The sequence below is a fragment of the Dipodomys ordii genome, unplaced genomic scaffold (genome assembly GCF_000151885.1).
Source record: "Dipodomys ordii isolate 6190 unplaced genomic scaffold, Dord_2.0 Scaffold10, whole genome shotgun sequence".
Taxonomy (NCBI): Eukaryota; Metazoa; Chordata; class Mammalia; order Rodentia; family Heteromyidae; genus Dipodomys; species Dipodomys ordii.
In genome coordinates, this window is record NW_012267226.1 from 6,411,923 (window position 1) to 6,422,391 (window position 10,469).

Below are 10,469 nucleotides of genomic sequence, written 5' to 3' on the forward strand. Positions count from 1 at the left end.
GGAGAAGTTTTTAAGCCATGGTAGATTTTTGTTGTTGTTTTTTTCCCAGACCTGGGGCTCAAACTCTTGGCATGGAAGCTGTCCCTAAACATCTTCTTTCTCAAGGCTAGCACCCTACCACTTGAGCCACAGCACCACTTCCAGCTTTATCTGTGATTAATTAGTGATGAGCTTCACAGACTTTCTTGCCTGGGCTGGCTTCAACTAAAAAATCTTCAGATCTCAGCCTCCTGGGTAGCTAGGATTACAGCTGTGAGCCACTGGCACCTGGCTGGTATTTTTAAACTTACAGGTGAATCTATTTTGTGCTTGGCTAGTTGATTGGTATGGCTTGGCTATATTTCCCAAAAATCACATGTATTTGTAAATTAGCCCCCACCCCATGGTGTTGTTGGATGATAGTGGAATTTTAAGGAGGTGGGCCTAGTGGGAGGAAGTTAGGTTATTGGAGGTGTATTCCTGAAGGAAATTTTGGGGTCCAAGTCCTCTCCTCTCCTCCTTCTCCTCTTTCTCTCTGATTCCCAAGCTCCATGACTCTCTCCTCCTCCCTCCCTCACCTCCATGAGGTGAGCAGCCTCCTCTCCCACACATTCTTACCTTGATGTTCCACTGATGTCATAGGTCCAATGTAATGGACCAAGCGACAACCATGGACTGAAATATCAGAACTATGAGTCAAAATAAACGTTTCCTCCTTTCAAGTTGATTTTTCTCTGAAATTTTCTCAGTGACCGAACACTATCACAGTTAGTGATTGTTGTCTTCATCCAGAACAAGATATATGAAAGGAATATCATGTTTTGGCATTTGCCTTCTGCTAAAATCCCAAATAAAAATGTTAAAAAAGGGGGCAGGAAGATCATGGATCTAAAGCCAGTCTGGACTACATTGTGAGATCTTGTCTCAAAAAGAAAAACAAATAAAAGAAACATAGCAGGCTTTGAAAAGTTAGCTAGGGAGCATTGTCTAGAGGGATACAAGAAAAAAAATACAATAAGAATTGAGAAAAATGATGGGGGGGAGGAATATGCCAATTTAGGCAGCCAAACCCACTAAACCCACTGAGGAAGTAAAAGTGCAATTTAATGGCAACAATGGTATGCACCTTGACTCTCGGATATGAGACTTTGCAGGAGGTGGAGAGTGTCTCTGACACGCAGTAGATAAAGATAGTCAAACCAGACCTTCAGCATATCACTGAAAAGTCAGCAAAGATTGAAAGCGTCATTTGCCAACAATGAGCTGAGGGTCAGTGGCCATGCCTATAATCCTACCTACTCAGGAGACTGAGAGCTAAGGATCATGGATCAAGACAGCCCAGGCAGGAAAGTCTGTGAAGACTCTTATCTCCAATTAATCACCAAAGGCTGGAACTTCTGAGTTCAAGCCCTAAGACTACGTGCATGTATGTGTGTGTGCGCACACACACACACACACACACACACCTGCAATTTAAAGAAGTGTATGTGCCTTCAATGATGAACTAAGCTGAGCTCCCTTTTACTGTTATTCAAATGATTATCTTCTCAGTGAGGCCCACTGAATACTCTCTCTCAAGGCTGTAATTAAGCCCTTCCTTCTATACAGCAGTTTCCTCTTATTCTACTCAATTTCAGCCCCCAGCTTCAGCATTGTGCACCATATGCTCTCTCTCTCTCTCTCTCTCTCTCTCACACACACACACACACACACATACACACAAGTGCTATTTCATTCCATTCTATGATACTTTTCTTACCATAATGACTCCCCTAATTACTGCCTTCTTACTATAAATGGTCCATCTCCCTACCACTAGAACATGAAACCTTCCAGGATAGCACCCTTAGCACTTTACTTTGGCTCCCAGGTAAGAAGCCAGGGAGCAAATTAGAGACTCACAGAGAAATTAGGCACTCACACAGGGTCCCTTCAATATAGATTTGCTTAACAAGTGAGTAAACTTAAGCTTCTTTATCTCCCAGTTTCAAAGTTCCTGCGAGACCATGTTGAGCTGCTGTGAATTGAAAAATGGCTTGATTAGAAGGACCTAGGGCCACCTGTGAAATAAATAACACGAGGCACAAAAATAATAGAAAGCAAGCTTTTTCTTAGCAAATGTTTATTTATATCAAAATACAAAACATTTCTGAAGCAGAGTAATGTTACATGAGGAGCAATTAAACACTAATCTTCCTTTAATCAGCTTAACTTGCCACCCTTGCGGGGCACCAGCACTGGTATGCATCTTGTCCACTCAGGTGCCTTGTTCCTCCCTTGTGTGTTTGCGTATGTACTTGTTCACTCATTTTGATTTCTAATTCAGGATATGAACATGCAGTGTTATTGGCAATGAGTTGGTTAGTATTCAGCAAGCCTGAAAATACCAGCGAGTGGAGCCTGGCGTAGCAGCCTGAGCGAAGGCAGACTGCAAATTCTCTCCTTAGTTGAGTTGGAGGGGAGGGGGTTTCACTCCGTTTTTAACTGGCAAACCAAAGCCAAAGGAATCACTGTCCTTGGTAGCCAAGCAGGCATTATTGCTTGGGGCCATGGAGTGGGCGTGGCTTAGGGGTCTTTTCAGTGGCTGAGAAGGGGTAAACAGCCAATGGAAGCCCACCTGCAGAGGTGGCAGCCACAGCAGGCCCAGGCCTAGGAATGGAGGGTATAGAGACCCTCCCCCACTCCTTGCAACAAGAGGAGCCCTCATTCCCCAAGAAAAAAAAGCAACAGTTAGGGAGAAGTAAGGTCTCTCTCTGCCTTGGAACACTACTTAATAGCTTCGGGTGCCTGCCCCTTGGATGGAGAAATGCTTAGAGATTGGAGATTTGGGAAGAAAAAGCACCTGGTTGAGAGTGTAGCTGTTTCTAATACACCTCCTTGACAGAAGAAAGGGAAGGAGATGGGAGAACAAACATACTCCTCTCGTTTCCACAACCCTCCCCACTCTCAGGGCCAACCTGGGAGTCCCTTTCAAGCCCCCAATTAGTGCATTCGCTTTGGCATTGTGCATCTATATGCACTGTCTCTCACACACATATGCATCACTACTCTCAAACACACTCATCACTCACACACACACACACACATACACACACACACACCTGACCTTCTTCTAGCATCTGCTCAGATAGCATAATGATGCCACATCTTCACCATCTCCTCTGTTCTCAGGGGTCCCCACAGGTCCCCAAGACCCAGCTCCAGGCTTGACACACTCTGGCATTCCCAGGCTTTTGAGAGGAGGGTGATGGAGCAGGGAGCTTCCCAGAGACAGGTTATACAGTATAGAATATGTTGTATAAGGCTTTGGTACAGCACCAATTTCATGTTCTTATCGTTTGAATTCTAAGTTATCTTTTAGAAGAAGAAAAAAAAAAGCTTACTGAAAAAATAGTGTTTTATTTACTTTTCAGTTACATACCTGAAGTTCAAAAAGTAAGCCTCTAGTAGCCATCCAAAGTCACACTCAGAGGTGTTCTGTGAGCAGCCATACATGTGTTGGTGTGTCTTTAATTTGGAACCAAAGTCAGCCAACCAATACCGTGGAGTCAGCTGCCCATGCTAACTGACATTAACCGGTCCATACATACAGAAAAGAAAGAGAGAACACAAAAGCCACCCCAAGCCTCCCCCCTCCCAAAACCCCAGGAAAAAAAATCAAATACAGATAAAATACAGCAAGATCTAAGGAACCAGTGGGACGAAGGTGATCGAGTCCGTCCAGCTGGGCTCTTCAGAAACAGCACCATAAAGCACCCTAGAGCAGTGGTATTGTGATAATACTCAACATTCGGGAAATGGAAAAGAGGTGTGAACAGTCTTCTCAAGAAGACCTGGCATGGATGGGGGTGGGGAACCCCCAAAGAAAGTTGAAGGAAGAAATAAAAATGGGTTCGAAATGAGAGCAAGAAATCTCATGACGAAACGGATGGTCATATCCAGATGCATTAGGGAAAGAACTGAGAGAGAGAACGAGAGAGACTGCCAGGCATCCGGAGGTGTGCAGTCCAAGAGGAGTTGGGAGGAGGGAGCATCAGGAGCTCCTTCTCTACAAACTCTTCACCCCTCACCCCGTGTGTCTACACACTACAGAGTGACAGGTGGAAAGGAATTCCCGTGAAAACTGACTCCAGGTGTGTGATGGAAGAAAAATCTCCAAGATGACTCAGTCCATCCTGGTGGAAGAAAGCAAGTTGGCAATAAAGGGGCCCTAGAGTTGCTGACATGAAACAAGATAGAGACCCTTCATGTCAGGGGCTGTGGGTGAGGACAGGCCACCTGCGGAAGCACATGCCATCGGAGCCCCCATCCCTGGTCCCACAAATGGCAGTTAGGAAATTAAATCTGAATGAAACTTGAAGACTTTCTGGCACTGATGTGCCCCCACTTGGTGAACCGTGAGTGCAGATCAACCACTCGCGTTCTAACACCTCAGCCCAGTGTTCCAGCCTCAAGATCCTCCCACAGAGAAACCCCCAGTCCTCAGAGTCTGCACATGTCATTCTGTCAACATCAGGACAGACTTCCACATGCCAATAGGGAAGGCAGTTCCTCACCAACAGGAAGGAGGCCCACTTCTTCACCTCCTACCTTTATATTGCTCCAGATAGTACCTCACAAACACCAACAGAAAAGAGCAGGAGACCCAGGCAAATGCCAAAGAGCCACATCAGAGCCTCCCTTCCTCAAGCTCTTGGTTGCTGTCCACAGAGAAAAGGAGAGAGCCCGTTGTGACCTTTGGAGAACGATTCCCAGTGGATCTGTCTACTCCACACTCTTGTTCTATATAGCAGAGGTAGCAGAACTGAAAACAACAACAAAAAATAATGCTATAGATTCCCCCTACTTCCTTCCAAAGAGGAAGAGCACCAAAATTGAATGTCCCTTCCACCTCCTGGGGTCCAAGGAATAAGTCACAGCATGTGGAGACCTGGGGTAGAACACACCCCTCCCATCTACAGTCCCATTAACTGAGGGTTCACAGACAGGACGTCTTGTCTATCCCCTACACAATCACATCCCAGTCCCCTGCACTCCATGTGCCTTTGTGAAAGGCTGTCTTTTCTGAAAACAGAACAAAACAAAAAATGGTGGGTTGTTGTGAGTCATCTGTCCTTTCCAATGTCCACAGTTTTGCCATCTTGCTGAGATCTGGGTCATGGAGAGAGCATAGGTAAATAAGACATCCTCCCCAGGCTCTGGAACTTTAAGGTAGAGGATATGTCTCTGTCTCCCCTTTTCCTTCCCCATATAAAGAGGCCACACAGACATCACAAAATGGAATGGTGATGTGCAGCTGAGGTTTCTTAGTATCAAACTTTTGGCTTCATATGGAAAGAATGTGGGCTGTTGGAGGCACCCTGGGCCTTATGGAGTATGAGGCCTCTGTGTGTTGGAGTGTCAACTGTTGGTGTCATGTGACCAGTAGTAGGATGGAGTTACAGAGAAGGAGGTTGGCTCTGAGAGTCAAAAGAATAGTCATGGAAACCCCTCTTTGGTAGCTTGGGAGGGGATGGAAGCTTGGAAGTGACATTGAATTTGCTGTTCTTCCTCTTGCTCAAATTGCCAGAAAAAAAAAATCTTACATGATACATCCAGCTTTGGGCTGAAAGCATTGACACACTGCCAGCTGGACCCAGTATAGGAACCCTTCCATCTCCTGAAGTACCCTTAGAAAACTGGAAGGGCTCTGAAACAGATCACTCAGGGGACCCATGCTAAGTGTCCTGACAAATGGCAGGGCCTCCTAAGGTCTATGTAAGGGTCAGGAGTTAAGACTCAAGCTTCAACTTACTCTTCCACCCAATGTACTCTTCCCACAATAACCTCAAAAGGCAAAAGGATCTTCATGGTCAGGCATCTCGGTCCCTCCAATGAGTAAATTCTGTAGACCAGAGCTCTGAGCAAGATATTTGGTGGGAAAAGAGGGGTTAATGTTGCTTTTTTTTCTTTTTTTAGGATGAAGGGGAGCAGAAAGAACTAAGAGATTACAGGCTTGAGTCTCTCTTGGCTCCTGCAACATCTGGCCCTACATCAGCTTCAAACATACCACTCAGAGCACTTGGAACATCAGAAGAAAGAGTTAGCACCCAGGAGACACCTGCAAGGCATGTGGTACTCTTGCAGCATAGGTGAGGTCTTGAATTCTCAGAGGTATTCTTCAGAACACAGGAAGTTCACTGCTCACACAGAAGCGAACTCTCGCCTGCTCCCGAAGTCTGCCATTCTGGGTCACTTTCTTCCAGGATGTGGCATAGTTTCAGAAGTCACAAGCTGAGTGCCAGAAGGAAGGTCCCAACTAGGCCCCATCCTGCTAATCCTGCACAAAATGAATCCCTTACTCCTGATCTTCTACTCAGGATCCCAGCATCGGAACACCCCATTTCCTATAGCACTCTGTTGTCCAATTAAAAATAAATTAAAGAACGCGCAGATGATCTATTTATATTAAATATCACATTCACTCTGGTTCCAAGAATCTGCAGCAATAATCACCAGGGTGTCCCTTCTCCAAGAATGAGCCCACGCAGTCATCCTCACAAAATCTTACCCCCATAGCTCCAAGAGCCGCATGAGCCCAGCATCCTTGCCAGAATGGAGCTCCTCTCAGCAACTTGCACAAGTCAAGGTTCTTTCTCCTGGCTAGAAACACACAGATCCAGATTCTCTGGGCTATTCAATCCAGTTACTCCCCACCATTTTTAGCCTGCTTATCCTTCTGCAAGTGAGTTTTGTTGTTGTTGTTGTTTGAGAGGGCTTTTTCCCCCCATATATACACATTTCCATCAAAAAGACCCAAGCAGCTCTGAACAGAGTGTATCCCAGGAAAGATGGGGAAGAAAGTGGCACCACGGCATGAGCTAGTACCCCAGACCACCCAGGGAAGGTGATACTGCTCAAAGCATCTCTAAGCACAGGTACAAAAATAAAGCAAACTATGACTTCATATAGATATATAGATATATAGATTAGATAAGACAGCTAGATAGACTTTATATAGGTTTTTCTTATTTATAGATGAGTGCAGAAGGCAAGAGCCCTTGCTCGTCCACCTGGCTTGCCTCTCTTGCCCTCCTACTCACCCATTTCCCACATAGACTTGCCTCAAGTTCCCACTATGAATCATACCTATTGCATCTGATCCTTGCCCTCCCCCCTACATAAGTTCCCCTTCTCTCCTTAAAATAGAACAATTATACATTTATATCATTTTATATACAATCTCCATAAAAAATACACTCAAGTTGGTGTATTAGTGAATGTGACCCTCCTACCAAAACAGAAGTTGTCTAACAAAGAAAGAGCCAACCAAAAAAGAAAAAAGAGGGTCTCCTAGGCCTGATACTACTCAGGCAAAGCAGTGTGTCCCTACAAATCTCTTACACACACACATACACATACAGACCACATTCTACCACACACACTATACCACACAAACACACATAGCCATACACCACATACACTATACATACATACCACAAACACACATCACACATACATATACAGATACCATGCACTCACAAAACACACACAAACAGTCTGCACACATCAGCACTCTTCTTTCTTTCTTTTTTTTGGGGGGGTCCAGTTGTGGGGCCTGAACTCTGGGCCTGGGCACTGTCCCTCAGCTCTTCAGCTCAAGGCTAGCGCTCTACCCCTTGAGCCACAGCGCCACTTCCGGCTTTTTTCTTTTTGCTTATGTGGTACTGAGGAATCGAACCCAGGGCCTCATGCATGCAAGGCAAGCGCTCTACCACTGAGCCACCTTCCCAGCCCCAGACTTACTTCTTGAACCTAGGAAAGGAACACTGGAAGAGACAGCTGGCTGCAGATTAGGAGCAGGGACATAATCTGGTCCCTGCAGAGAGATGGGACAATTGAGATAATCCCACTTCTCTCACTCAGCTGGGACGATGTCAACTTGTGACAGACCTCCCATTGTTCGTGGGCAACAGACATACTGGTTGACAGAATAAGTAAGTCTCCCTTCCAAAGACTGCAAGATGACTGAACCAGTGGAGGTTTATTTCCCTCCACAAAATATGAGGTTTCATAGATCCATAAGCCAAAGGAAGCAAATACTCCTGAGCCCTCATCCCCAATATGAGGAGCAGCAAGCATTTGCCCTACCATCTACTTATGTGAAAACCCTACATGTCGCCCCAAAGCATGCTTGCAGTATGTCTAAGGCTGAAAGTGCAAATCCCCCTCCCCATCCCAGCCCTGTGCCCTCCCCCATTCCCTTCCCGCCCAACCACCTCCCTATCATAAACCATGCACAAGTTTGAGATCTCTGGAGCCATATGCAAGAGGGGAAAGGAAGGAAAGGGAACCTAATTGGTATGTATATGGGGTGGGTGGGAGAAGAACTAGCCTTCATTCCTAAAATACATCCAAAAATAAAAAATCCAGTGCCAGGGGGAGATGGGATTGGTGGGACATGTTCCTTCCAGAACCAGAAGAAACACAGGCTCAGACAGCCACTCCTGTCACCATGTAGAGGAAAAGGAAGGGCAGACAACCAAAGACTTGGCAGTTGGTATTACCTGGGTTCAAATCTCCAATCCAGATCTCCCAGCCAGAGACCCAAAGCTGACAAGCATCTTATCAACTCTGTTTGGAACACCTAACTGTTGTGACTGACCCACTGAATGTCCAGGTGACTTTCACAGACGGGCTGCTATTCCACCAAATATTTAGCAATCAAGATACCCTGACTCTTCCCCTTCGAAAGCATAGCCAATCATTAATATTTGCCTAATTTTTCCTCATCTACCAGAAACTCTCAGGGTCTAGGGGTATCTTTGGACCAGACTTCATCAGTTGAGAATTTTTCTAAAGCTTAAAATGAGGTCATAAAAACACTTCGTCTAACTTTTTGGTAGCCACAAGGATAAAACATCTGGTGAAGATAGCATATTTGCTCCTACAAGGCTAATTTGCAAGTACAGACAGAGGCCCAGAAATAAGACTCAGGACCCATGCAGGTTCACTGTTGGTCAGAGGGAGGGGTGATAAGAGACACCCCTACTCAACTACCAAGTTGGTAAGAGTGTAAAGTCCCATCTGGGCTTTGATCTTGGTCTACTGACTTCTTCTAAAAAAGAGATTTAAAAAAAAATCCTACCTCTGGATCAGAAAGGAAGCAGGGATGCAGACATTAAGAAAGGAAGGCAGAATAGCTGATCTCTGATTTCAGAGTGAAATTCTTCCACTCTTCCTACCTCAGCTGTAAATGTTGACTTTAACCTATTGAAAGAAGAGAAAGTAAAGGCAAAAGCTCTAGGCATAAGGCCACTGTGCAGCTTCATGGCCTGAAGGAATCCCCATCACCAATGTCTTGTGAACATATTCAGATAACGGAAGAGGAAGAAAGGCAAGCCATCCCTTCCGCTTACAAGAATAAACACACAGCTTCCAGGAACAATCTTCCCTTCTCCACTGGCACAGAGTCCCAGCATTTCAAGGCAAAGCTTCCAGCTTTTAACCTGAGGAGCTACACAGACAGATACAGCTAAGGAACATGACAAAGAACACACCCATAACTGGCCCACAGTGCCAGAGGCTGATTCTAGGAGGGAGACGGGAGGCCAGCTAAGAAGCAAGACCTCTTCTGAGACCTAATCTGAGCTTGTAGGCCAAGGCCCTGTCCACAACCTGCTCTCGGTGGCGTGCTATGTCCCTCCCATACCAGCACACTTGCTTTTCACTGCACTCTGAGCCCCCACCGTTGTTCCGTGGGGTGATCCAACAATGTATATATACTACATTGTTAGGAATAACTACATTATCAAAGCCCCATGTCTGGGTCTTACCAGGCTATCCCAGGATCCTTGTTCCCTACTCCATGACCAATCTAACATTCTGTGCCCCCCACCCTGCAGCCTGGCATACCCAGGCAAAGTCTTAGGTTTCTTCTTGGGCTATGACTCTCAATCTCTCCTTCCTGAAACACTCTGCCCCACGGGCACATTGAATAAGAACTGGACAATAAGATGCCTCCTGAGTTCTCCTCCCACAAAGCAACAAACACAGCCAGTGGGGCTCTGAGCCTCCACTTCACTGAGAGCCTCTTCTGGCTTCACTTCAGAGACAACACAGAAGGTAGGGCCAAGCCAAGGAGCACTCATGGAAATGCTCACATTTCCAGAGTGAGCACCAGAAACTCCTCACATTCCTGCTCATCTGCTCCCCTAAACTTCTGCAGTGCTCCCCAAAGAGCCTTGACACGCAAGCAAAGCAACCCGAAGATGAACCATTAGCATGCACGTCCTTTCCTAAGGTTCTCAGCATATTGATAAAATCGAGTTATCTACGATTCTTCTCCCAGCCCCCCTCCCCTGGCTCCCCCAAAAGGCTTTTTGCTAACACAATTGGAAATAAAAGGTTTTTTTTTAACAAAAAGGCTCCAGCCACACACACGGGCAGTAAAGGATGCCCTGGTGCTCTGTGATAACATGTTTCTCTCCTGAAGCTAGTGTTAATCTTGA